The sequence below is a fragment of the Topomyia yanbarensis genome, chromosome 1 (genome assembly GCF_030247195.1).
Source record: "Topomyia yanbarensis strain Yona2022 chromosome 1, ASM3024719v1, whole genome shotgun sequence".
In the NCBI taxonomy this organism is placed as follows: domain Eukaryota; kingdom Metazoa; phylum Arthropoda; class Insecta; order Diptera; family Culicidae; genus Topomyia; species Topomyia yanbarensis.
The window spans coordinates 179,641,527-179,669,261 of NC_080670.1; the positions used below are offsets into that span (position 1 = coordinate 179,641,527).

Below are 27,735 nucleotides of genomic sequence, written 5' to 3' on the forward strand. Positions count from 1 at the left end.
ACCCGCTCGCTTCGTGTTGGTCTCTTCGGTCTACTGAGAAAGGGCTACTACGTCGAAGCATCCGCCTAGTTTACGGCCGTAATTGAATATCTTGCTGCCGAAATATAGAAAAACAGTCCGTGGGAACTAAGGGTGGGTAATGTTAGGAACATAACCGGGGATTTGACGTAGAACATTTATTTTGTGTAGAACCTTAAAAAATCCTAACTAAAACATGTTACTTTTACTGATAATTCGCCAAATTTAACTTTTATAGTCAGAAATTTACCGGAAACTATCAACTCCCATTGACAGATGTTTATATATATTTTACACGGAGTATTCGATAACAAAACGGGACAATATTCAAACCTCAGGAAAATTTCACTGAACCTGGTAAACCAAACTTAATGTGTAAGTTTAGCCGTTTGAAGGAGATGCAAGTAGAATTTTAATAATATGATGCTCCAACAAATAGTCCTTCTTCAACACCGCGGCTATGTTCCGGGCATTACCCACCCCTAGTTTTTTTTATTACTAAGACATCTGAAAACATGCCTCTGTCGTTACTTCGAAAGCACGAGCGGACTCAACTGTGTCTGTGCCTATTGAAAGGCGGGGGTTAGTTGGAGATTTTGCTAGGCAAGCAGTTTGAGTTATGTTAGTGCAATTTCATTTTGGATTTCAAAAAGTTGCGAGCTAATGCACTCAACTCAAAAGTAGTAACACAGTTTCAAGTGTGCTATAAATTAAACAACGAATAGAACGCCATGGCGTACTAATTCAAATTTAAACAAAAAATCGAAATTATAAAGCAAAACGCCGTACTGGGGATATAATTGTTTCAGTTATAGTTGCACATTGAAACAACTATATAAAATAAAACTCCGCAGAACATGTACTAGGTTCATTATATTAGTTTCAGACTAGATACGGTTTAATCCTAAAATTGTTAGAATTTTCAGATTTACACGATAATAACACAACAATTAATTAAATCATAGACATTAATCAATTAGGAATTTCTTAATATTAAGTTTATTAGTTGTTGAAAATATTATGTTTATTAGAAGTTGACTATATCATTAAGATCGACACCAAATTGCTTATTTGAAAAAAGTTTCAGGTCAATCGAAAATGATTTGTTCGAGTTACGTTTCTGACCAGCTTAAAAAAGTGGATTCGTATATAATCACGCTCGAGGTATTGGAGAATTTGCGACGGCATTGAAAATTTCAAAATACAGCTGTTCTTGTCTCTTCCATTGTTTAAACACTGGAATACCAAGTTTTTGAATATTCCTCAGTTGTGTTACTCCTTAAGCAAACTCCTCTTAGACCTAAAGTTCATGATGTGGAACTGTTGCTAGAAGTAAAAAAGGAACTTAAACTCGAGGAAGTGACGTACATACAGCTACACCACGTCCGTAACTGTGTGCTGAGAACGTTTAGAAGTTTAGGCGGAAAACTTAATTGCGAAGAACAATATAAAAGACGGCGCCGAAGAGAACAATATTAAAATTAAGATTCCTGCACATTAAGAAAAAAAAATGAAAATTATATTTGACAACGTTTAAGACTTTTTTTTGAGTACCTAACGGGAAAAACTGATTCGAACCCGCAACCTTCGAGACTCCTGCCCGATTCACTAACTCCCTGGGATATGATGACGTCCCAGAAAGAACATATGATTATCGTACTAGCGACGGGGATCGTACCCTGCCTGCAAAGTGAGATCACACACAACCACAGCTGCCACCCAAACACATTTGATTTATTTAGTTTTCCCCCTAAATGCATCGGGCCAGAGTCTCGAAGGTTGCCGGTTCGAATCTCGCTTCTGGGGGAAATTTTTTCACATAATTACTGTGAGTGAAGCGAATTTCGATCGGTTTTCTCCCGATCCATAAAAAGCACTTACGTCAAAAACCAAAATAAATGAATTATTAATATAAATAACATTCCGGCGTGTTTTCTATGTGATGATAGAATTTTACATGCTTTGACATGTTGAATAAAATATTGTAGCTCGTTTAATGTGAAAATCGGCTGAAAGAGCTGGGGTATTGCAAACAACATAGTTTTACATCTTGTTGAATTTATATTTATTTGAATTGTTACACTCCTTTTATGTGCATTTTGTGAGATGTATATAACATTTCTAAGTAGGAGCACGGAAAAAATCCGTCCATGAACTCATGAACAAAAAATCTCGATTTCGTGAACTGAACGGTTTACGAAAAGTGACCAAGTTCCTGAAATTATGAATAATAAACCTCGTATTCATGGAACAATTTGTGTTTCCAAAAACCCAATTCGCCCCAAATATGTACATGGTTTAGTTGGGTTACTGTTGCTGTTCCCTGGACATGATTAGTTTGATTCCTGCACATAATTTGAGAATACCAAGTAGCTAGTTTATGATTTGTGGAGCTTATTCACAATTTTTTTGATTTCTCATCACGTTACCTTGCTATTCATGAGTTTACTATCAGATTTTTCTATCAGACTGGCGGGATCTTTGATCATGATTTCAGGATCTTAGTCGCGATTTTCGTAATTCCTATTCACGTTATCGTTGTACTTTAGTCATGAGTAGAGTGGTTCATGTTCATGATTTCATGATCCTAGTCGCGATTTTTGACGATTTAAACACGCGTAATGTGATTTATGTTCATGATTTTAGGAACTTAGGAATCATGAACCAATTCAGAAAACATGAAAAATATTTCATGATTTTGTGATCTATTTCACGGGCAAGCATGGTCGTGACTATTGTACTTGGAATTATGAACCAGTTCACGAATTCAAGAATAATATTTCATGATTATGTGAGCACGTATATCAGATCGTGACTAATATATTAGGAATCATGAATTAGTTCTCGACGATTAAATGGGTTCATGAGTTTCGTGAAACAGTTTAGATTTTGTGAACTAATGTTCCTAAATATATGTATATCATCCTGAGTCAATCTTTGATTTTATGAATAATGATCATAAAGTTGTGAACTAGTTCATGTACAGAAAATTCGTTTGGTAGTGACAGGGCGGAAACCGTGACTGAAGTTCACAAAACAAAAACCATATATTTCTACTAATAAAAGCGTGATGCTGACGTTACTGAAGGGAAATCGAGCATAATTACTAAACACATGATTTTTGTTCATGGTCCTGTTTTCGCAACGTAAAAACGTGAGTGTTCCAGAATTCAAGGCACTTTATTCACGATTTTAAGAACATTTTTTTTTCAACTGTTAGGTTTATTCCCAAGTTTCCAGTGCGTAATTATGTTTCAAGTGGATAGTACTACCTTTACTACTCACATTATTGAATATTTCATTACACATATATGTGTAATATATGTATAGTGGGATCGAAAAGCATTCGTCTAGCTGCTTTATTTTAGTATTAGGCCAATTTAATGCATGGCATACACAAATAAAACAAATTAAAGGTCAAATTGGATAACATGTACTATTTGGACTCACTGAAAGTTAAACTCACTCCACAGTTAAATGCCAGTAGAAGTGCATTTGGCGTGGAATGTCAACATTAGAGAGTTCAGGCGAATGTCCTATAAAATGATATATTCAAACCTTAACCAACCAGGTTTCTTCGCAGTAACCCTGCATTGTCACGTATGATAATAACCGACAAAAAATGTAGTACCAGGACATTACTTTTAACGGAGTATTTCACTTGTAGAGCAGTGAAATTCACAAACAAAATAAGTAAAATGAAAATCCCGTTTTACGTTTCCCAGTTTGCCCCCAGAATCAAACCATCAACAGAAACTTATATCAGTATTCAACAAACTAACATAATCTCCTTCAAATCGTCAATCGCAGCCACAATACCGTTTGCTAGAAGAAAACTAATAAAAGACCACACTCCATCGCAGTGCACTCTGGATCGCGCGCACAACTATACCCCACCGCCATAGCGAATACGTTTATTTAGCTCCGAAAGAAAGAGCGTTATGTTTTTTCTGTGTTCTGTGATCATTGTATGAATAAAGCAGGCGTGCCTGTACATCATTGAAATCATGCCTGGCGGCAGTCATGGAATATATTGCTACGCAGACATGGAAAAAATAATTTCACGAAACGATCAATTTCAAATCATCCGCCAACATGCTCCTACTGTGAAACCCGACCTCGGCAACCCTTCTTGTGTAGAGTTACGCGTTCATGCGAAAGCGAGAAACAAAACAAAAAACTGAAAAAAGTGACAGCGCACGGCAATGTTAGTATTCAACCAATGATTTATTCTCCATCGCATATATACTGTTTTGAATGAAAGCAGAAAGGATCGCAAATGAATGCATTCTTTCATTCACAAAGATTCATTTCAAAACATTCACCAGATCGTTCTAATAAAAAAAAACTGGTCGTTCTTGTTTATAGACCTGTGAAATTTTCATTTGGTGATCTCTAATTGTCAAGTAAGTAGCTTGCGATGCGCTGGTGGTGAAAAAAAAAACAATTTTTAGAATGAAACGATGCTGTACCCAAAAAAAGATTCTGTTGCAAGTTATCCAGGAGGAGGGCAGAAAATTCCACTGCAAAGCAGATGAGAATTGCGAATGTAAGCAAGCACTGCTGATACTCGAAAATTTCAAGAGGAACATTTTCAAATGCACCCTGCTGTCTACGCAGTAATGAATTTACCAGCACCGACAAACAAGAAAACCGAACCGCGGAACCGTAACATGGATTGCTTGAAAAAATTGGTAATGATACTATTTTCAATTATACAATTTTCATGTATGTCATGTACAAGCATGCATTTGCCCAGAAATAACTTCATAAAACGATTCCCATATAATAACATCAATTTCAAGTGGATTCTAGTGCAATATACTTCCCAATAATGATTATAGTGTACATTTGCAGTATAAAGTTGACCTAACCCAACTGGAGAATACAATCTCTCATTCAATTCTGAACTAAAATTTGATTCACTTGTGAATGTTTACAATACAATCTTCCGACTCAATAATAAAGAACCCCAATCTTCTTCATTCAACATAGTACGTGTCATTCTTTTACCTGGCTCACTTCTTCGTAAGTTCATCTCTACCTACGTTCAATTGTGTTCATTTGGAGAGTTTTCGTCGGATCGTGAATGAACGACTGGCTACTGTCAAAGCAATGAACGGATTCGCCAAGAATCATGCGAATGAATGATAATTTCCATCCCTGTTGCTACGAGCTGATGGAACGTAGCAACTACTACGAGGTCAGAAATCAAACTGACGATTTTTTGTCGTGACTAACGACTTACCTTTTAATATAGGGGCCCCTTTTCAAAATTTCGGAAGAAAAATTATGTAAGATTTTGAACGCTTATATCTTTTGTTGTACTAAATGGATTTAATCAATTTCTTCGGCATTTTGTCGAAAATATTTGTACCAGTGTTGTATTAAATTTTGGAATATGTAGGACATTATCAACGGAAAAATAGTGTTTTGAAAAATCTTTCGAAAACGACTCGGAAAAGTGAAAATTTTCAGCCCATCCCGAACAGAGCCGTCAATATGGTGCACCAACCGAACAATAAAATGACGAAAAGCTTTAAATATAGGTCCACTACATGTTTGTTCCTATGATTATTCGTATTGGGTTGCTTGACGAGAGTAGTTGGTGGGGGAAAGCTGGCATATTTCTTTTGGTTATGCCATTAGAAACTGGACGGAAAGGAAAGGCTCATGCACGGCACGAGAACGAGCGAGAAAGCGATAGTAGTGCATATTAGCGAAAGCGTTACGTACATTTTAAACCTTAATAACAGGTTTTTTGCAAATCCTTCCAAGAAAATCAGTGAATGTGGCAACTCTACCACTAAGCGAAAGCTACACCAAAACGAATGATGAAAATATTTTCATTTATCGCGCAAAAGGATGGCCTTCCATCTGCAACGAAAAGTTAATAAATAGGAACGCCTTGATGCAAAGCGTGCTCATTCGGTGTGGGCTGCGAAAGGAGAATGATCATATGTGTGTACGCAGTAAAAACAATCGTCGGCAAGGTTCGAATTGTTTAAAAGATTTCTCGTCTTGTATCAATATAGTTATCTACAAACCGTCCTTATTAGGAGGAATGAAAAATGGAAAAAAGATCGGTTGGTAATGTATATGACATAACAGGGGTGTCGTGACCACACTTCGAAGTTATTTCAAATCTTGCAAAGCATAAATTGACATAATTTCAATGATTGTTCCTATATGAATAAAATGACAAATTTTCAGGTCAACGCGGCAATAACTTTGCAATTTATAGAACAATTTTATATTTTTAGTTATCATATATTAACTGTCATCTCTTCCAAACAACTTAACCCTCTGCTGCCAACCCCGTGGTTTCGCAGGGTTAAGGAGAATCATTGTAAAATGTCCAATACACGATTTTATGTTGTTACCTCCTCTAAAACACTTCAGAACACTGTTGTTGAAATCATATGAAATTATTGACCTGTATTCAATGCGGAGAACTCGGTAATACAATTGCTTTACTGAATATACTAACGAACGGGATCCCCAGGAAAATTTCGCTGAGCCCGGTGAATCGAACTTAATGCGTATAATTTAGCCATTTGAAAGAGATACAAGCAGAATTTTAAGAATATGATCATCGCGGTTATATCCCGGACATTACCCGCCCCTAGTTTTTCGTTAAGCGTGTTAATTTCTGTACGCTAGGAAAAAGATTCCGATGGTTGTTTCGAGAGATTTATTTCAAAGCAAGAAAGTATGAAATTTGGTCATTTCATGAATAAATGTCTCAATGAGCTTAGAATCCAGCGCATCCCCTATCAACGCAGACGCCAACAACAAAGGTTCTTTTCAGAACCACCATAATTATTAAAAAGAATAACTTGAAACATTCCCACATATTTCATTGAATATCATTCGATTTGAATTACAAGTCAAACGAGTAGTTACGACACTCCGGTTATGTCCTAGACATTACCCACACATCTTTTTATTATGTGCTGCTTTTATGTGTGAGTCGCGGTTCATTGGATGCAAAGAGGCGGTCCTACCAACGCTCGCTGCTTGGTTGAATTGTTCGGACCAATCAGCGCGGATAATTACCACTTTCACAAAATACATTATTTTTGTTATTTATAGTAATAGTACATTCTACGGAATCAAATATACGTGCGCATATTTCCGATCAGATAGTGCAAAAATATAGCGTTTTCGATCAGTACAACGGAAGTTATTCGCATTTGAAAACTGGGAAAATATCTCAGCAGAAACTTTGAAACGGGACCCCTATATTGAAACGTTAGAAGTATTCTACTTCAAAAAATAGCTTGGTTGACGGAATAGGGCAGGTGTTGGCTCAATTGACTTTCCGATAACTCGATTCGTATAAAGAGCAAATCATGTTTCCGAGATCATCGTTTTGTCAACCTACGCTGCCTTAATGTACCGTTTGTATCATTACAATACGATAATTTATTACTGAAAGAACCCCCATAATAACGCTACACATACAGCGAATAATGTCAGTATAAAGTTTGAATTGTTTTGCCTTTCTCATATAAAGAAAGGCTATGCAATCACTGTAAAAATCGACTTTTTAACCGAGGCCCGGAGGGCCGAGCGTCATACACCATTCGACTCAGTTCGTCGAGATCGGCAAATGTCTGTGTGTGTGTATGTATGTGTGTGTGTATGTGTGTGTATGTGTGTGTGTGTCATTTAAACTCACACAATTTTCTCAGAGATGGCTGAACCGATTTTCGCAAACTTAGTTTCATCTGAAAGGTATAACGCTCCCATAAGCTGCTATTGAATTTTTAGTTGATCCGACATCCGGTTCCGGAGTTACGGGTTGAAGAGTGCGGTCACACAGCAAATTTCCATATAAATTGGTACCACCATGATGTTCAAATGATGTAAAACATATTAAAATTGACGTAACATTACTCTAGTTTGCGGGTCTGGATCACTAATGATCAATCAAAGCAGCTTTGACCACATTGGCCACCTATGATAGTTCAAGACGCCCCCGGGGAACCCGCCAAGTTCCTAAGCTAATATCACACCCATTCCACAACGAATTCTCTACCGATTTTTACGAACTTAATTTCAAATGAAAGATACAGTAATGCCATTGACTGCTGCTGAATTTCATTCGGTTCTGACTCTTGCTTCCGGAGTTACAGGGGTGTTAGTAAGGATACACTGGAATTTCCCATATAAATCGGTACAATCGTAATACCTCAGAGGCTAGAAACTATTGAAATGGTCACCAAATTACTTCTAATCGCAGATCTAGATCACTGATTGCCAATCAAACATTCTTTGAATATATTGTCCACTATCGACGATTACGGAAGTCCGGAATTCCGGGCATATTCCACAATTAAAGTCGCATCGGTTCATCGGTCATGACTGAACCGACTTTCTCAAACCAAGTCTCAAATGGAAGGTAAAATATGCAGTTGAGTATTGCGTCGCCGCCCCTCCCCCCCGCCTTGCCCTTACACTTCCCTCCTTCATCACTCCCCTCCTCTTGGACCACCCTCACGCATTTCCTTTATCCACCCCGTATACCGAAATAAGATGAAGGATTTCTGACGCATCCTCCACTCCCACTCTACTAACCCCCATTCCCTACACGCTCAAACCCATTCCACCAACCTTTCTAAATTATAATCAGATGAAGATAACATTGAACTCATACTGATTAAGCTAATTAAATATTATTCTTTTGCCTTTTTCTTATAGAAAGGTTATGCAATTGCTCCAAAACCGACTTTCTAACCGAGGCCCGGAGGGTCGAGTCTCATAACATTCGACTCAGTTCGCCTAGATCGCAAAATATCTGTGTGTATGTATGTGTGTATGTATGTATGTATGTATGTATGTGTGTGTATGTGCGGATTTGTTAACAAAATGTACACACCGGTTTCTCGGAGATGGCTGAACCGATTTTTACAAACTAAGATTCAAATGAAAGGTATAATATTCCCATAGGTTGCTATTGAATTTCATTTTCAACCGACATCTTGTTTCGGATTACGAGTTGAAGAGTATGGTTACAAAACAAAATTTGTTGATTTGTCCACATCGGTTTCTCGGAATTTTCTGAACCGATTTTGACAAACTTGATTTTAAATGAAAGGTCCATCAGCTGCTGTTGAATTTTGTGTGGATCCGAGTTCTGATTCCTGAATTACAGGGTGATACGTACGATCACGCAGCAAATCCCGATTCCAACGAATTCTGCGATGCATGTAAAAAGGTGAAATTTTTTCCAAAATGTAAACACAACTGTTGAATTTGTATATCTAGGTCATCAACAGTCATTCAAGGTCTCTTTGGCCACACTGGCCACCATCGACGGATCCGGAAGCATCCAAATTCAGAATAACGGTTATATTGGTTTCTCGAAAATGGCTAGACCGATTTGATCAACTTAGTCTCAAATGAAAGGTGTTGCATCCCCGGAAACTGATATTAAATTCCATCTCCATCCGACTTCCGGCTCCGGAGTTACGGGTTGTGGAGTGCGATCACATAGAAAACTCCGATTCAAACCGATATTTCAGTTCAATATTACCGTGGCTGTTTTTTTCTTTTACAAAATTTTGGAACTCGAATAATGATTTATTTTCCTGTATATAGTTGTCATGTGATGTATAATAATAAAATGTAATATATGCATTTAAAAGCTTTTAATGAATATAAACAACGCACACATTCTCGTGATTCATGATTGAGAAAGGCACAATTGCACCGCTAGGTGGATTAAAATAGGTTTTTTACTATGAAATAGAACCATTTTCGCACTTAGGTAGCGGAAACCATTGACGTTAAGCAACATGAGTTTAATTTTATGTTCAAAACGTCGTTTCTAAAGTTGTTGCTAAAATCGGGGAAAAAATCTTAGCCAAGAAAACAGGTATTGTCAAAATTGGAAAGGAACTACTACTATAAAACATAAAGCATGTACTAATCGTCTCGCAACGGCTGTTAAATATTAACGAAGCAACACGTCTAAGACGGAACTAACTTAATAACGTGAACGTCGGAAACCCCATTTCCAATAACCGTCACAATCTTCACTATTTGATAACAGTGCCCTTACTTTCAAACACTTCCTTCCGGTGCACTCTCCGACTGGTCCGAATGCGGCTTTGTAATAAAGTGCAATTTCCCAACTGCGCATACAACCGATTGCATCCTACCCCGAGGGAACACATGGATTTCGGTCGTAAGCAACATCGATCTATCCAAACCGTGAGCTCCGCTTAGCTTAGACGTACCGTATATGATAAAGCGCGGACAAACTCACACACACACTCACACACAAACATGCAAGCAGCACCGCGAAGTGAATGAAAAATTTCAAAACTCTTATGAACTTGGTATGCTTTCCACAATCTCTGTTTGAGCTTGCGAGACGGGAAATTCCCAAGATTTGGTATGTGTGTTTGTATGTGCATGTGCCTGGTTTGAAGATTCCACCTCACCTCCTCCCTCTCGCCGTGCTTCTCCGGCAATCAACATCAGCTGAGCTGTCGCATCATTATCCTTTAGCCATGCTGTACATTACAAAGCATTTAGTACTTAAAGTCTGTAAACAAGCGAGTGGGTGTCCGGTGTACCGGAAAAGAGGGACAAGCGGTGGTTGATCGTTGCTACGTAGCTAAGAATTTTTCAACCAACCAACGACGATGTCAGGCATCCTGTTCTTTCCCAGGATGGTTTTAGCGGCCGCCGTGGCTTACGAGATGGAGGAAGGAACGGGGTTTAAATTTCAGCAGCAGAAAAGAAATCCCGATGCCCGAAGATGAAGAGAGCAAAGGAGAAGATGACAAAGAATTCTCCCTGGATGGAAGTGCACAACAAACAGTTTGCAGTGTCACAAAAGCACAGCTTAACGTTCATCACCTTACACGTCTTTCCGCCCTCCCTCTCCATGACATACACATACTGTTAGTAAACAACAAGGGAATGCTTTCAATTCCAGGCAATAATTTGCTGCTCAGTGTCTGCCCGGACGTGCAATCTGTGGTGGGGAATGGGAGGGGGTTGGATGGCGCAAACCACGAAACGTTTGAGGCTATAACTGCACAACAGAGGAAAAATCTCGGCAGTCAACGGTGACAATTTGGGAAATTCTTTGCATGGTTCTGCTAATATTTGAACTTTCGAGGAACTGGTTGTTTGCATGGCACCACAACACAACTCACAGAAGCAAAACCTATTTCAGTGTGCAGGATCAGGTGGCTCCATTTGGTAAGGTTTGGTGGAGACGCCTAGTTCGGCATACATTTAAATTGCTTATTTTCGTGGCATTGCTGTGTTAGATATTGTTTAAGAATTGTACCGCTGAACCAAATATCGATTCTGCCCGAAGGAACGGGTGAACTGAAAGGATGCCTGTGATAGAGGATTTTACATGGGAGACTAAAACTCCAAACTTGCAGGATGGGAACTTTTCTTTTGGATGAAAGTGAGTGTCAAAATCACAACGCCTGCGGGTTGCGATGAAAGGAAATATTTGGAAATCTTCTTCCAATGAACCATCGTGTGTTTTTCGTGACTTCTGATGTCGCGGTGTTTGTATTATTGTAGTACATACAACTAAGTAAAAGAGAAAAGGAATACGAGAGCAGTGAAGATGAAATGAAAGATCTAACGAGATTCTTTGGAGGGTATAAGATACATTTTTAGTAACTTAATTTTAATTAATTTTTTTGGTTTTTGTTAAATTTAATCGGTTACGTAATGTCAAACATGACAAAACGTAATTCTAGAAATAATAGATTATTACCGCTTTCTGTTTAATTTTACATTAGGAAAATTAAAATTTGTTCTTTCACTGTGATAAAATTTTGTGGTTCATGACTGACGTAAAAATAAGTTTATTACAGACAGTGAATTTACAGACATTTCTCTATACGCGGCAACTAAAACCGATTTCGAAAACATAAGCAAATTTGGATATAAGACATACGTCAATAGAACTGTTCGCAAGTATACAAGCACGAGGCATTTCACGTGGATTTGTCATGCCATTTTTGTTGAAAACTACGAAGACGGGGCTTCTCAACATAGAAATTTCCTTTATGAAAATGCGGTTCTTGACCCAAAGCTATGGAACCTTTTCCTTCCTGCACAAAACGGAATTGATTGATAGTTGCTGTAGGTTTCTGCTGAAGGTTGATTTGTGCCACTCTGATTCTACTCGATCACAGCACTGCACATTTCATCATCAGCACTTACTGTACTGTAACTAGAAGATACCAAATACGTTGGCTTATAATAGCTTACAGCGAACCCCGAAATGGGTATCATTTGAATCCCACGATTTGCGAAGAAACAAACGTCCACAGTATCAAAGATCCGCTCTACACAGCAAGGGAAAGTCCCACGATATCCCGTGCGCGACTGGCATAGTTTGGTCATACCATTCAGTTCTCGGCACGCAGAAACACCTCGACTTGACAACTCCTGTTTTCATAAGCCACTTACGACATGAGAGCAGGAGCTCAGTGGTTTAATTCTTGGCTGATATACTTCAACCCGCCTGATGTCACACGGCCTGTAGGCTGGTTTTGGCCGAAGAAAGATAATGGACTGTATAATAGACCTCCTAGTGGACCACAGTCACACTTTCAAGCGCGAACATACAAACGCTCGGTACCACCCGATCGATCTCGTTCACAATTGTAGTGAGTGTTTCTGTCAGGAAGCCCTTCAGAGAAAGATATTTATCGTTGACAAACCACTTTGTATTCCTTGGAAAACATGCTCTGGACAGGATATAATACGAAATTTTTGTGAGAAGTTCGACAAGATAACATTCTGTTTAAAATATGTCATGATCTAGATCAGGTAGAGGGTAACTTTCTTCGGCAAATTTGTTCAGGAGATCAAGAGCTAGTCTGTGGAATACCGAGTTGTTTCGAATTCTGCACTGTGCTTTTAAATAGGCGCAGTCTTGAAATTCAGAAATTATAAATGGGAATATTTATAAAGGGCAGCGTGGCAGAATCCTAAACTACGAACGAACAACTTTTTTGAAGACGCCGACCTTCTAACTAATATAGTGCATGTACTATGAGAACAATAATTGTAATGGACATGATTTAATGGACTAAAAGCAAACTAATAAATGTGAGTTAAACACTGGTGGATTGTCACAAAATGGTAACTAGTTTTCGATTTTTCTCGCGAATTGTCAAATCTCAATCCTCATGTATGAATCAACAATCATCAATCCACCCAGACAAGACCATGCGCATTCTTCACACACACATACTTAAAAAAATGTTAGCTCGACTGATATCACCCGGCAGATACGGATCCCCTCACAATGCCATCAAATCAACGATCATTTAAAATTACATACGACAAAATATCTGAATTGTTGATGAATCTCCTTATAAAAATAGATCATAAGGGACGAGGCCGAAAATAGTTTACCTCCGCAAAAAATCTTATTGCTAAGAACCGTTGCTGTTAGATGCGGATCTGTCGAGCTTGCAGTGAAAATGACTCACGATGCTAAAACCATGTTTGCTGGAAAATACGAAATTGAAAAACTGAAGATTGTCGGAACTTGCAATGAAATTGCTGAAAGTGAGATAATAGAAAAAACAAAGCTGCAAAACAATCTGCCCGAGACAGCTAAACTTAAAGTCATCCGTGTGTTGAAATTTTCAAAACAAAGCAATATTACAAAAACCTGTTTTAATCCACCTAGAGGTGCAATTGTGCCTTTCTCATTTCTCCAAACTTCGATTTAATAGCTGGTTCGTACAATATAACATTATGGAAATGTCTTTCATTCTTATTACACTTGGTAAGTATATTTAAGAGCACCTTTTTGCATTCATCGCGGTATCGGTTTGAATCGGAGTTTTCTATGTGATCGCACTCCACAACCCGTGGCTCCGGAGCTGGAAGTCGGATGGAGATGGAATTTAATATCAGTTTCCGGGGACGCAACACCTTTCATTTGAGACTAAGTTGATCAAATCGGTCTAGCCATTTTCGAGAAACCATTATAACCGTTATTATGAATTTGGATGCTTCCGGATCCGTCGATGGTGGCCAGTGTGGCCAAAGAGACTTTGAATGACTGTTGGTGACCTAGATCTACAAATTCAACAGATGTGTTTACATTTTGGAAAAAAATCCACCTTTTTATATTCATCGCAGAATTCGTTAGAATCGGGATTTGCTGCGTGATCGTACGTATCACCCTGTAATTCAGGAACCAGAACTCGGATCCACACAAAATTCAACAGCAGCTGATGGACCTTTCATTTAAAATCAAGTTTGTCAAAATCGGTTCAGAAAATTCCGAGAAACAAATTTTGTTTTATAACCATACTCTTCAACTCGTAATCCGGAACAAGATGTCGGTTGAAAATGAAATTCAATAGCAAACCTATGGGAATATTATACCTTTCATTTGAATCTTATAGAGTTTTCGATTGAAGGAACTGGTGGAGTTTTCTGCACTGAAATTGCACTTTTCTTGCAGAAGTGTTGTCAAAACCCCGACACCATGTTCCATTGATTGGAACTGCAACAAAAAAGTGCAATTCCAGTGCAATTTCGGGGCAGATATTTGGCACCGAAAATTTTGTCGGTGGAGCCAGTGCACTCACTAACACCAACAACACAAACGTCAAAACAACCCAGCCATGGCCGCTAACAGCTGTTCTTGTTGACCTTCGATGTGGACCATTGAAAAATTATACCTGCAGAACGCTTTTTTTTTTCTCAAAAATGTTAGTTTTTGTAATTTTATTTGTGTCAACTGTTTTTCAGGTCAAGGAAAAATAACATTACATTTATAATAAAAGGAAGGATTAATATGCACGTCAATAAGTTCTGGTTTTTGATAGCCTTTTTAGATCTCGTTTAGTGATTCCTTGAAGCTGGTGATTGTCGGTTTCAATTGGAAGCGCATTCCAGCTAAGGGCTCTGTAAATCAGCACACTTTTTCTGCTGCTAGTAGTGTTCGTTGGGATGTGGAATGAGCTTGTGCGCTCCGAGAAACTTTTCTGATGATGTTCCAGGATATATCCGGGGTGCGATTCGTAGAACCCACTATGTATGAAGCAGTTGATGCGGAACTGGTAGTGCTGCATGAGGTCCCGCCCTAGAATTGTGTTGCGGACAGCTGATGAAGACTCCCTTTTCCGGATGTTATACACAAACGAATTCCGGCTTTAAAGCATCTTAGTAGTTGTTCTTATAGCTGAGTTGATAAACCTGGAACATATACCGTGTCACCGTATGTGAGATAAGGTACGATGACTGCTCCGCATCAGCTTCCTGCGTGTGGGTGTCGAAAGGACAGATGCGAAGCGGCGGAAAGTCCATAATGTGCCGAATACTTTCTTTGTGATATTATTCACCTGTGTCGCCCATTTTAAGTTGCAGTCCATTTTGAACTCTAGATTGGTGACTTCTTTGGACAGCTTCTTCCCATCTACTTTGATAAGCTGAGTACGATGCTTCAGGTATGATGTTAACAAGTCGCATGCATCAGCATAGAAACCAAACTCTTCCTCTAGCTTTTTGCGGAGTATCCGGTGATTGATACGCAGTTGAAAGCAAGCGACAGGTCGACAAGAACCATTACAGTACAGTTGCCTTCGTCTAGGTTGGTATAGATATCGTGTACGACGTTTGTTAGGGTGGTGGTAGTACCATGACGTTTTCGATATCCTGATTGATGTTTGGCAAGCAGTTGATGATTGTCCAGATAGCCAGAGATCTGGTCGAGCAGAATTTTCTCGAATATTTTAGAGATAGCTGGGAGGACACTAATTGGTCGATAGTCTTTTGGCTCGAAGGGATTGTCAGATTTTGGAATCGGCGTTATGATGGCCTTTTTCCAATTTTCGGAAATCTGCAACTATCGATGATGGCATTGAAGAGGTGAACGAGGATCGGAAGGATGTGAGGGCCTAATAGCTTGATAAATGAGATAGGTATGTCGGCGGAAAACGTGGGTAGTATGGGTAGTACTACCACAGACTAACAGACATAACACTATAAGGGAATTCCCTAAAAAAATCGATCCGGCAATTTTCCCAGAACACTAGCTCCACCTTTTATTCACAGTCCCAAACAATCATTTACTGGTGGGTTACCCCTCAGGTTTGGGAACAATTTTTCACTAGTGGTCTAGCCCCCATATGCTTGTTCATAAGTCAGTGGCGCCATAATTTCAAATGTGGCCACAGTCCCAACTACAAATATATTTAAAATGACCGTTAAAGCGGGCGAAGCTTTGTTTTTGAGTGTTATATCTGTTAGTCTGTGGTACTACCCACTCGAAAATAACCACTCGAAATTTTGAACCGTTTCAAAAAATTTAGATGTGCAACGCATGTATCTCGCACTATACATATTTGAAAACATCGATGTACCACAATTCCATTTGCATAAGCGAACGTGATTTAATGTGAATGTAATGTGAGCGTGTGCATTGCGAAAAGTGAAAAAATCCTTACTAATGGACCCCTCACCCTATGCTTTCTACCCACTCGGGCGTAAAGTGTTTCGCTGCCCCTGCTGTTGCACATGTTGTAATTTCGTGTAAAAAACACACATTGAACGAATTCGTGTGTTCAAAGCGAAATCCACTATTGGTGAAGTCCGGAAGCGCTCTTGCTGGCAAATCACTTTGGTGTCTTGTTCGTGTACGCAGCTGTAGGTGCCCGTCAGTGAAGAAGTCGTTGAGTTGGTGGATGCTGATACTTCCGTCCACATAGTTCCGGTGAATCTGGAATATGATCCTAGAAGGCCACTTGTAATCTGAAAATGTTAGATTTGGTTCTTGCACGTAGTCTTCCTCAAAATACATCAACATGTTGAGCTTTAGTAAATCCTACAAGTTTTAAAACAGTTTAATCTCATAGAAAACTTCTATGTTATTAATAAAAAAAACCCAAATGACAAAATCGACTAACCCCAACGCAATGCGGAATAACTCCGGTATTATTGGACAATGGTGGTCCAGTAAACATTATCAAGTTGGTGCGATCGGCCAGATGGTCAAAAAGTATTTGGCCAACATGGACATCGTCATGAAGGCGCGGAAATTATTTGATCCGTCGTTAATCGTCCTTTTCGGAAGTCACGTTGATATACGCCCACAAAGGATTCAGCCAACGGGTGCAGCCTGCTAATCAGAATACGTGAGAGTATTGCATGGCGGCATTAGGCTTCGATAGTTGTTACACGAGTTGGCGGTTTTTTTAGATTAGATTAGGTAGGGTATATGAGGCCATCCAACCGAAGCCATTTCTTTTGCCACCCATTACTTATTACAGCCAATCACTCCCGACTTTTAGAAGTTCAACCGGGAGTTCATCCTTCCCAGTGGCCTTGCCGTTTTTCAACTCTCGAATGGCCTTTCGCACTTCACATCCACAGCTTGTCCATCATTTCCAATTCCCATTCTGTTTGTGCCTTCTCCACTCGTTTTTCCATTCAATACCAACTCAACAGGCCCCTTCCACCTGGTAGTTGCTCATGGACGAGCTGTTAACACATTCCCATTCCGCAACAAGTTCTTGGGGTCCTTCATTGTGATTGTTTGGTTGATCTGTTATGTGTAATTAGGATATCAAAGTTTTCATTTTCCGGGCTGGGCCGTTATCCATATACAAAGTTCTCCGAAGATACTGAACCTTCGATGTTAACGGCTTCGAAATTGTATGATCTTGACGGTAGTTTCTCTTATATTGTGTATTACGCTTATAGACCATAAGTCTTTACCTCCGAAGAGTTTTTGGATGACAATTGGATTAGATAGATTGGATGAGATACATACAGATACCCCATGACCGCGAGTCGCTTCTAGAATAGACTGGAAGTACACAATGTCAAAAGCACCTTCAATATCTAGGAACACACCCAAGCTAGATTGTTTGAGCGAGAAGGTCTTCTCAATGCTGTAAACATCAGCATGAAGAAGAGTAATCGTGGATTTCCCGCACTGATATGAAAGTTGCATTTTGTGCAGTGGATATTCATCTAAATTAACATTCCTGATGTGATGATCGATTATCGGTTTCAAAGCTTTCAGAAGAAAAGAACTTAAGCTGATACTGCCCGCTTGACCGATTCAGTGGAAACCAATGTGCGTGCTAACGCCCACGAGTCCGAATCAACAGAATGAGATCTGTGAACATTGTTCAGCTCCGGATCGATACAACCTGAAAATCTGTGCGTCGAAGAGACAATTAAGAACATATTTTTCGTCCGTCACATAAACACCATCTCTGGTTCTTAAGGAGTTCATCTGAAAATCTTTCGATTTCGAGAGACTTTTATTTAACCTGTTAGCCTCGTTCGGACTAGAGACATTAGTGCATAGGTTTTGCCAGCCAGCACGCTCTGCAGATCTAAGACATTTCTTATATGCACTACGCGATGGCCTGAAAGCCCTGGAGTCATCACGCTGACGCCAGTACCAAGCTCTTCTCATATCCTTCTTCATTCTTTCAAGCTCAGCCCTCCACCACGGGGTTGCCCCAGTCGATTTGACAGTACGAAGTGGTCAAGTTTTTTCGTAGGTTGCTACTATGAATGATTTTGTCGTATTCACGACGCCATCCAAGTCGTCTAGGTTACTAATGTTTGATAATATTCAATAAATAATAAATTTAGTCGCCAAGTTTTCCAAAAAGAGGGCCCAGTTTGTAAATTTCATTTCCAAAATATATTGCACAACAACTAGAGAACACCAAGCAAATTGGGGTGTAAACACAATGCGCCATATCAGGATTAAATGGGACATGATCATTTGATTCCCACGATTTGCGAGGAAAATAACAGTCCACTGTGTCAGAGATTCGCATAACACAGTAAGGGCAAAACCCAAAATGCTCCGTGCACGACTGGCATATTTTAGACCATCCAGCCAGCGGCACGGAACTACAACTTGACCTTGGAACTCTTGCTTTCAGTCGCCTCCTAGGACGTAGGAGCAGAAACCCAGCGGTTCAATTCTTGGCAGGATGCCACACGGCTTCTTGGCAGGTTCGGCTGAACCCATCGAAATTGGATAATCGAAACCCAGCAAAACTTCACCGAACTACAATCAACCGAAATTTTCAGCGAACCCATAAAAAATCCGGTAAAATAATGCCGAACGTCGACGCAAAAAAATTTGGTGCATTGAACGAGCGTTCCGCTGCGTAATGCAGCATACTGGGGTGCTCGCCCGGCTCTTCCCAGGTTCCGTTCGCCATTGAGAATATTTTAAACCCCCTCAAAAATTTTAACCATAGCACGGAGTCGGATGACACTGGATTTGGGGTTCCCGATTTGGCTGGTTTTTACCACCGGAACAGGAAGTCCGTAGTGTAATTCTTAGCCGGTTGAAGCAACCACTACCGACACTACACGGCTTATCTAGACTGTTCGGCGAAGAAAGCTGACATTGAAGGACAGCTTGCATAGATGGCCGAACAGATATCAAAAAAACTTTCTGGAGCGCGGTACGAGATGGTCTCGCTAACTTTGAACTGGATAAATATCCGCACATTTTGAGAAGTTATACAAATGAGTAACCTCTATCCAGTTATGAATACTTGAAGAAATGATGAAATGGTGACAGTCCCAACCAGAGCATTCAAACATATTTTATTTATTACTGCATAGTTTTTAATCAACAGTGACAGTGTCAAGTAACGTGTTTCCCATGAAATTGTTTTACACTTCAGTTTAACTGTAGCCAAAAACAGATAAGTTTCTCTAGAAAAAACATGAGTAAAAAAACTGCTGTTTGTTACCAGAAGAAAAGGGAAGACTCAACTCTAGGAACTACTCTCTCTTTGCTTGCTTCAGAGAACTTCCAGTTTTTTTTTCTGGAAAACAAACTTTAACTAGTTAATTTCAAACTTCGACACTATTTTCTTTCAAGCTACTCGATTGCAAAAGCTTGTGGTAACCATTCTCTTTGCAGGTAGAACCGCCCTAGAACAACAAAACTTGATAGTAACTTACAAACTGTTCGTTTCCTACCCATTTTTTTGTAAACAAACAAGCATCAGCTGTTAAATGACAGCTCAAGTAACTACACGAACACATTCAAGCCTGCACTCGATTTGCACTGGAGTGTTCCATTGACACTGAGCCAGTGCAAAACACCGGCACGGTGTCAGTGCCATCAATCGAAAAACCTATTAGTTTGTAAAAATCGGTTCAGCCATCTCCGAGAAACCGATGTGGACATTTTGTTAACAAATCCGCACATACACACACATACATACATACATACATATATACATACATACACACATGCACACATACATACACACTTACATACATACACACAGATATTTTGCAATCTCGGCGAACTGAGTCGAATGTTATATGAGACTCGGCCCTCCGGGCCTCGGTTAGAAAGTCGGTTTTTGGAGCAATTGCATAACCTTTCCATATGAGAAAGGCAAAAGATTAATATTTAATTAGCTTAATAAGCATGAGTTCAATGTTATCTTCATGTGATTATATTTTGAAATGTTGGTGGAATGGGTTTGAAAGTGGATGGAATGGGGGGTTAGTAGAGTGGGAGTGGAGGATGCGTCAGAAATCCTTATTTCGGTATACGGGGTGGATGAAGGAAATGCGGGCGTGAGGGTGGTCCAAGGGGAGGGGAGTGATGAAGGAGGGAAGTGTAAGGGCAAGGCGGGGGGGAGGAGGGGCGGCGACGCAATACTCAACTGCATATTTTGCCTTCCTTTTGAGACTTGGTGTGAGAAAATCGGTTCAGTCATCACCGAAGAACCGATGTGACTTTTATTATGGAATATGCCCGGAATTCCGGAATCGTCGATAGTGGACAATATATTCAAAGAATGTTTGATTGGCAATCAGTGATCTAGATCTGCGATTAGAAGTAATTTGGTGACCATTTCAATAGTTTTTAGCCTCTGAGGTATTACGATTGTACCGATTTATATAGGAAATTCCAGTGTATCCTTACTAACACCCCTGTAACTCCGGAAGCAAGAGTTAGAACCGAATGAAATTCAGCAGCAGTCAATGGCATTACTGTATCTTTCATTTGAAATCAAGTTTGTAAAAATCGGTAGAGAATTCGTTGTGGAATGGGTGTGATTAGGAACTTGGCGGGTTCCCCGGGGGCGTCATGAACCGCCATAGGTGGCCAATGCGGTCAAAGCTGCTTTGATTGATCATTAGTGATCCAGACCCGCAAACTAGAGTAATGTTACATCAATTTTAATATGTTTTACATCATGGTGGTACCAGTTTATATGGGAATTTGCTGTGTGACCGCACTCTTCGACCCGTAACTCCGGAACCGAAAGTCGGATCAACTAAAAATTCAAAAGCAGCTTATGGGAGCGTTATACCTTTCAGATGAAACTAAGTTTACGAAAATCAGTTCAGCCATCTCTGAGAAAATTGTGTGAGTTTAAATGACACACACACATACATACACACACAGACATTTGCCGATCTCGTCGAACTGAATCGAATGGTGTATGACACTCGGCCCTCCGGGCCTCGGTTAAAAAGTCGATTTTTACAGTGATTGCATAGCCTTTCTTTATATGAGAAAGGAAAAAACAACCAACTCAATTTTCTCCGTGGAGAACTCAATACCCAACTGAAGGGCTCAAGCAGACAAATTGTCCAAAGTATCTTGCAATGGCCCTTGCAAATCGGCAGCATTGGACCTTGTAACAGAGACCACCCCGTCGTCTGCAAGTTGCCTTAGCGTGCATGAATTGGCAAGACAATCGTCAATGTCATTCACGTAAAAATTGTAGAGCAAGTGACTTAGACATAATCCCTGGGGAAGACCCATGTAGCTAAATCACCATGTTGTTAAATCGCCACGCGAAAAGTGCATGTGCTTTTCAGACAACAGCTTTAGCAAAAAGTTATTGAAAATCGGTGAAAGACCATGCTGGTGCAGCTTCTCTGACAGAATGTTGATAGAAACTGAGTCAAAAGCCCCCTTAATATCCAAGAAGACTGATGACATCTGCTCTTTGTTACCATAGGCCATTTGGATTTCTTTAGAAAGCAACTTCAACCCAATTGTCGAGGCGAAACAAGATCGTTTTCTCGAACAACTTCCGGATACAGGACAGCATTGCGATCGGACGATACGAATTGTGGTCGGAGGCTGCTTTTCCTGGTTTTTGGATGGCGATGACCTTCACTTGTCTCCAGTCATGAGGGACAATATTACCCTCAAGAAACTTGTTAAATAAGTTTAACAAGCGTCTCTTGGCAGACTCTGGCAGATTCTTCAACAAGTTGAATTTGATTCTGTTTGGCTCTGGAGCTTTATTGTTACATGACAAGAGAGCAAGTGAGAACTCCACCATCGAAAAAGGCTCGCGTTATCGTGAGGGGACGCGGCGCGGTAGATCTTCTGTGCCTGCGCGGAATCCGGACAAGCCTTCTTGGCGAAATCGAATATCTAACGGTTTGAGCATTCCACACTCTCGTTAATACTGTTTCGGTTACATAAACGTTTCTTGGCTTTCATCAAACTCTTCATTCGTGTTTCTAACGTCGCGTATTGTCGACAGCTAGCGGGTAACGAGGGAAGGTTAATTCTGTAGATCCATGTGAATAATAACCTCATAGAACTTAAACCCGTCCCCTATCCTCTTTGAATAACAAGACGAAATTCCATTTGTGCAACGCTTGGCGCCGTACCTGCCCCAACTGATTTGATGAGACTGATATCGAGGTTTTGGCCGCATGCACTCCATGGGCCACACTCCGTGTAGATCCGCTAGCGATGGAAGTGGTGCTTGGGTACATTCTCTGTAGATTTGTTTGGCTGTGTCAAGTGTCAGGCAGCGTCCTCTGCAAGTTCTTTTCTGGACCCCGAAAGCTCGCCTCGGGATAACTAATGCAATCATCCATCGGCTGGGCAAGACCCCGGCGTCCATACATGCACTGTTTGCAGGTGTGCTGAGAAGTAGACTGCAGGCAATGTGCACTGCACCATGGTGGAGTGGAGCAAGGATGTTGATCAAGCCTTCGAGATTTTTGCAAGTGGATGATGTAGAGTACAGTATTCCGATTGTTCCTTGGATGCCGTCTTTTCAACTGTTACAGTCTTGTTTAAGTTGGCGAAAGTACGGAAGAAATGTAAGCTTCCTGTCAATTATTGCACCGACTATTTTCTGTTGCTTGTTGATGTGGTTCACGAAACCGTTGCGATTCATTGATCTGCCGGTTGTCACGTGATTGTATGGGTAACAGTAGGCAGTAACACATTTGCTGGTGGGGATCCTGGAATCAATCGGAGTAGCGCTTCTTCCAATGGTCTCACAGCATCTAGTAATTTGATTTTGTTGCGGCCAATGGATTTACCAATCACGAGTAGGCGTATATTATCAGCATAAATGAAGATGAAGATACCCTTCGGAATGTATGCCAAGATAGACAGTATGCTCACGAGAATCAAGGAAATAGCCACTACGAATTTCTGGTGGACTACATTTTCTTCATAGAAGAGGTTGGAGTGGATTCCTTGAATGCCGACACGGAAGTTGTACTTGAGTAGGTAGCGTTGCAGGAACTGCCCGAAATCACCCCGGATTCCCAACTGAAGTTTTCTGAGAACCACGTAGTGCCAAGCGGTATTGGAGACCTTTTCCATGTCGGTAACGGTGATGTTTGTGTGATTTTTTCACCGACGGCCTGTCCGATTGTTTCCCGGAAAGACCTGTGGTAAACGCCAGTGCCAAGTTGTTTGGGAAGGACTTGTTTGCCAAGATCCTGGTATTACTGGCCTGCGCCCTTTTATCTTCTGGGGGTAGGTGTTACAGGAGAGGGTAGCCGATGCTGTCGATGACTGTGGCTTTTGCTTGGTATACTGTTGTAAGTTCCGTTCCCGTTTCCAGAGGAAACAACTGTAGAGAGCTGTGCTCATTGTTTCCTCTTGAGGAAGACTGGCGACAACGATGTACTTTCCGATAGAGGAGAGAAGTAATGATCTAACTCATTGCCAATTTCGATAGGTTGGGTGGTTGTTATGCCATTGACTTAAAGTGAGTATCGCCATTGTCTTCTTTTCCCGCTCAACGGTTTACCTTTTCTCCACGATTCACCAGTTGGCGAGTCAGTGTGGATCCCGTCAAGGAAGTCATTCCAGCTGGCTGTTTTGACGTTAGTGATAGCGTTTTTTCTGATTGTGTTACGAAGTCGACGGTGATCGCTGGCTCGTGCTTCTTTCTAAGAACGTGAACTATGGCTATTGTTAGAAAAAATTGGAAGTCCCTTCGGCGTGTCTGTACTTGTTGGTTTACACCAATACATCGCACTCTTGGAAGTTGCACTTATCTAAGGAATGTACGGTGTTGCCGTTTGGATTAAAACAGCGCTGATTTCCTCTGGGGCGGTCTAATGCAATCAACTTCAGCAAGGCCAGCAAGGCCAGATATACAGGGCCTGCCTGGACGATAGTTCTCTACAGAGCTTCGAGGTTTATATGTTTATATTCTACTGCATTGTTAGTGTGTATTGGTTTCGTTGATCGCTAGTTTCCAGGGAACTGCCACTGGAGCGGTTGCTAGTGGCCTTTGGTGTGGAGGCCAGCCGAAACTTTCAGCAGATTCATCTAGAAGAAAATTACCGGAGTACGCTAATAGATTTTCGGCATCAGTCTGAAGTGGAATACGTTTGCTCATATAGAAGGAAATGTTATAGTGCGGCTATCGTATTTCCCGAATCTGATACGGAATGAGAAGTTTTCTGATCTAGTCGGTGCGCTCCAGTGATCGTTTCACTTCCAGAGGGATTCAGCGGGATGGTGATCCTTTTCTTGTGGAATACAATCGAGGGTACTGATCTGTTCTGTATTATCAATTGGTTGCGGTGGACTTACCCGGCGGGAAGCTGGCTCCCTCTACCGGCAGTCGCCGGATGCTCTTCGGCACGTTCCCGAACAGGGCTCCTACAGGGAAGAAGGTATTTTCTCTCTGGACGTTCCGTTTGTGGATTCTGCTTTACTTTTTGCGATGCGATGTGGGATGACGAGTCCGCTTGGGTGAGTTGGATTGTGTCTGTTAGAAATCCGTATGACTTGAGTTTTATTCGATGCCACGAGCATCGGGCTATTGGGCTCGATTCTCTGGTCAAGTCGGACGGAACGCTGAATGCAATGTGACCGGGTGGTCGTCCTCTTTGGAGGCCTGCCGGGAGACTCCGGCTCGCCAAATTTTGTACAGAATGACGTACTAAAGGGTAGTACGTTGATGGTGGCTAGCTGGCGGTTAATGAAGCTTTCTCTGCAACGTTCTGACGTTTTGGGGTAAAGTTTCGCTCCGGTTGGGCGGTCCACCTACACGATGTCCCGACGTAAGCAGGAGCAGCAGACGTGGTCGGACGATCCGTCATGTTCGGTAATTTCGTTCTTTCCCTCTGCTGGTTGCATTGTATGTCGGAATGTGCATGTAAACCGCATTTGGGTTGTTGTTCGCTGGTATAGCCGCCTGGTGCGTTTAAGGGGTTATATACAAAGTTAGAACTCAAAAAATCGAAAAAAAAAATTATTGAAATTTCTGAAAGTACATGCTTTTGAAAATATCTGTGCAAAATTTCATCCAGATCGGAGCACCAGATTTCAAACTGCAGTCGTTCGCAGCGCGCAGGTTCTTCGCGAATGAAGCTAACACAATAATTTAAACGCAATTATCTTGGAACTGTTTTTTGAAAAGTACCGTTGCGGTGAACGTGATATCTCAAGAACCATTCATCCGATCTTCATATTTTTTTGAATTGTTTGTATTTATATTTTGTGTACTTGAACGGTTCCTTTTTCAACCAAAAATTTTCGATTCTTCGTAATGAATTTTTGTTTAAAATTTTGAACATCAAAATTTTTTGTAGGAAACCGATCCGTTCAAGTACACCACAATACATTTTTCTTCAATAATCTTTTTACTTTTTTGATTTCTGTTGAGCGGTATGGCTTGGAGAGCGTTCACCGCAAACCTCTACCAAAAAAAAACACGCTTGGGGGATAGGCCATAACTCCACCAACCTTGAATATTTTTTTACTTCGACCTGTTTTTTCGAACTTCGATAGTATTACTAACAAACTGTTTTCCACTTTTTTTTAAATTGCATAAAACACTTTAAAAAAATACAAACATAGCTCACTTTTTCGTCGCAACTTTGCATATAACCCCTTAAGGTCCCCCTGGTTGGTGACCGCAGGTTAGGATGTATGTGAACAAATTATCATTATAAATTATTGAAGAGGTGGAAGCTAATTTAAACTGTGAAACCCGCGATTGCTACACTATAACTAAGAAATCTGCCGATATAGAAGGTCAAGTTACGCAACGGAATGTAGGACCCCTTTGTTTATACAGGGGTCCAAAGCTATTATCCCTTTAAAAAGGGGGGTCAAGAAACACGAAAAACCTTTTTCCATAAAGATAGGTGCTTTCACCGCAGTGCTAGAAGCCTTCCAATGCTTAATACAATTTCCTAGAATTTTTATAATGGTCCAATTACTGCCGACTGGTTCCCCTACAAAACTGCAATCATATTAATTGTGTATATAAAAATCTATATTCAACCATGCTTTCCATCACTCTACTTTGAGGGAGACACCTAGTCGTTAACGCCTTGCAGTTTACCACTATCACTGGCAGATGTCTCCTATCCAACAACCCGCTGGTAAGAGCTGTTACAGTATGCGTAAGAAGGATGCTATTCTTACTCGTTTCGTGAAAAAGCAGCATGGTCCAGCCCGCGCTAGTGTTAGTAAACATCATCCAGCATCCGCTGGGTGGGGAAACGGATACTAGTGTCACATTATCCCGCCCGAACGTCAGATAATGAGAAAAACTCCCACAAAACAGGACGACTCTCTTTCTCTCTATCAGGCCAAAGCTCGCATCGGATGCTGGACGTTGCTGCTTTCAAATGACGAACCAGGTTCGCCAATTCACGTCGGCAATGAAATTGTCAATCTGCTCCGAGTGGATGTGGTGGATGCTAGTCCCGACGAATAGGTGTCCTGTGTGTGTAGTATGTATATGTAGTGTGTGATAGAGTGAAAAGTGTTACACTTGTGGCGGCCCTTTTGTGAAAATTGTTTTGTCAATCGCAGCCTACTGCAAGTGCCTTGCGACTCTGATGCTGATGATTGGCTTCGATTGAATGGCAGTGTGCAAGTGCAGTGGAGGATGTTCTAGAACACCCGGGTGCAAAATCGGGTTACTACTTTGAAATTATAATTTAATGAGAACTAATTTGGTGAGACAAAAGAAACACGGGATAAGACGGCGGACAAAAAAATGCTGGTGTGAGTGTTTTGGCTTTTAGAGAAAGTGGGGAACAATATGAAGGTAAGATTGGAAGTAATTTGCCTTTCATGAGCTTGTCCGTCGAAGTGGAATGATCATTAAATTACTGTCATTGCGGTGGGAAAAGTGTGATGGATTATGCAAAAGTGAGAATTACTCGGAAACTTTTCCACAACAAATTGGAGACTTGACCCGATTTGGAGTTGGTTTGATTATTGTGATACACTGCAGCAAATTATTCGGATGACAGACGATTAGTTGGGTGGCTATTGTTAATGCGCGGGTGTGAATTTAAAAAAAAAAACAGTTATTGATTGAAAAATGAGAGTGTGGCGACCGTGTAGCTTATTGCTATCGCACATGCTAATGTATGTATATACTGATATAGATGGGTAGGTTGGCAGTGACGAAGTGCTGGTTGAGATAAATG

At 40.6% G+C, this 27,735-nt stretch overlaps 2 protein-coding genes across 3 annotated transcripts in view; one reads left to right on the plus strand and one right to left on the minus strand.

The window, feature by feature from the left end:
- The window catches only part of LOC131683272 (gamma-aminobutyric acid receptor subunit alpha-6), a 221,155-nt gene that overhangs the window by 91,053 nt on the left and 102,367 nt on the right, over nucleotides 1-27,735 (minus strand). The gene's annotated exons all lie outside the window — the stretch shown is intronic.
- LOC131683300 (gamma-aminobutyric acid receptor subunit beta-like) overlaps nucleotides 1-27,735 on the plus strand; it is a 77,762-nt gene that overhangs the window by 12,959 nt on the left and 37,068 nt on the right. Inside the window, exon 1 of one of the 2 annotated variants that reach the window (XM_058965142.1) lies at nucleotides 26,984-27,347. The exons of the other annotated variant lie outside the window; for it this stretch is intronic. The gene's annotated coding sequence lies outside the window, so the exon portion shown is untranslated. Of the gene's footprint in view, nucleotides 1-26,983; nucleotides 27,348-27,735 lie in introns of those variants that run through there. 2 annotated transcript variants of the gene reach the window in all.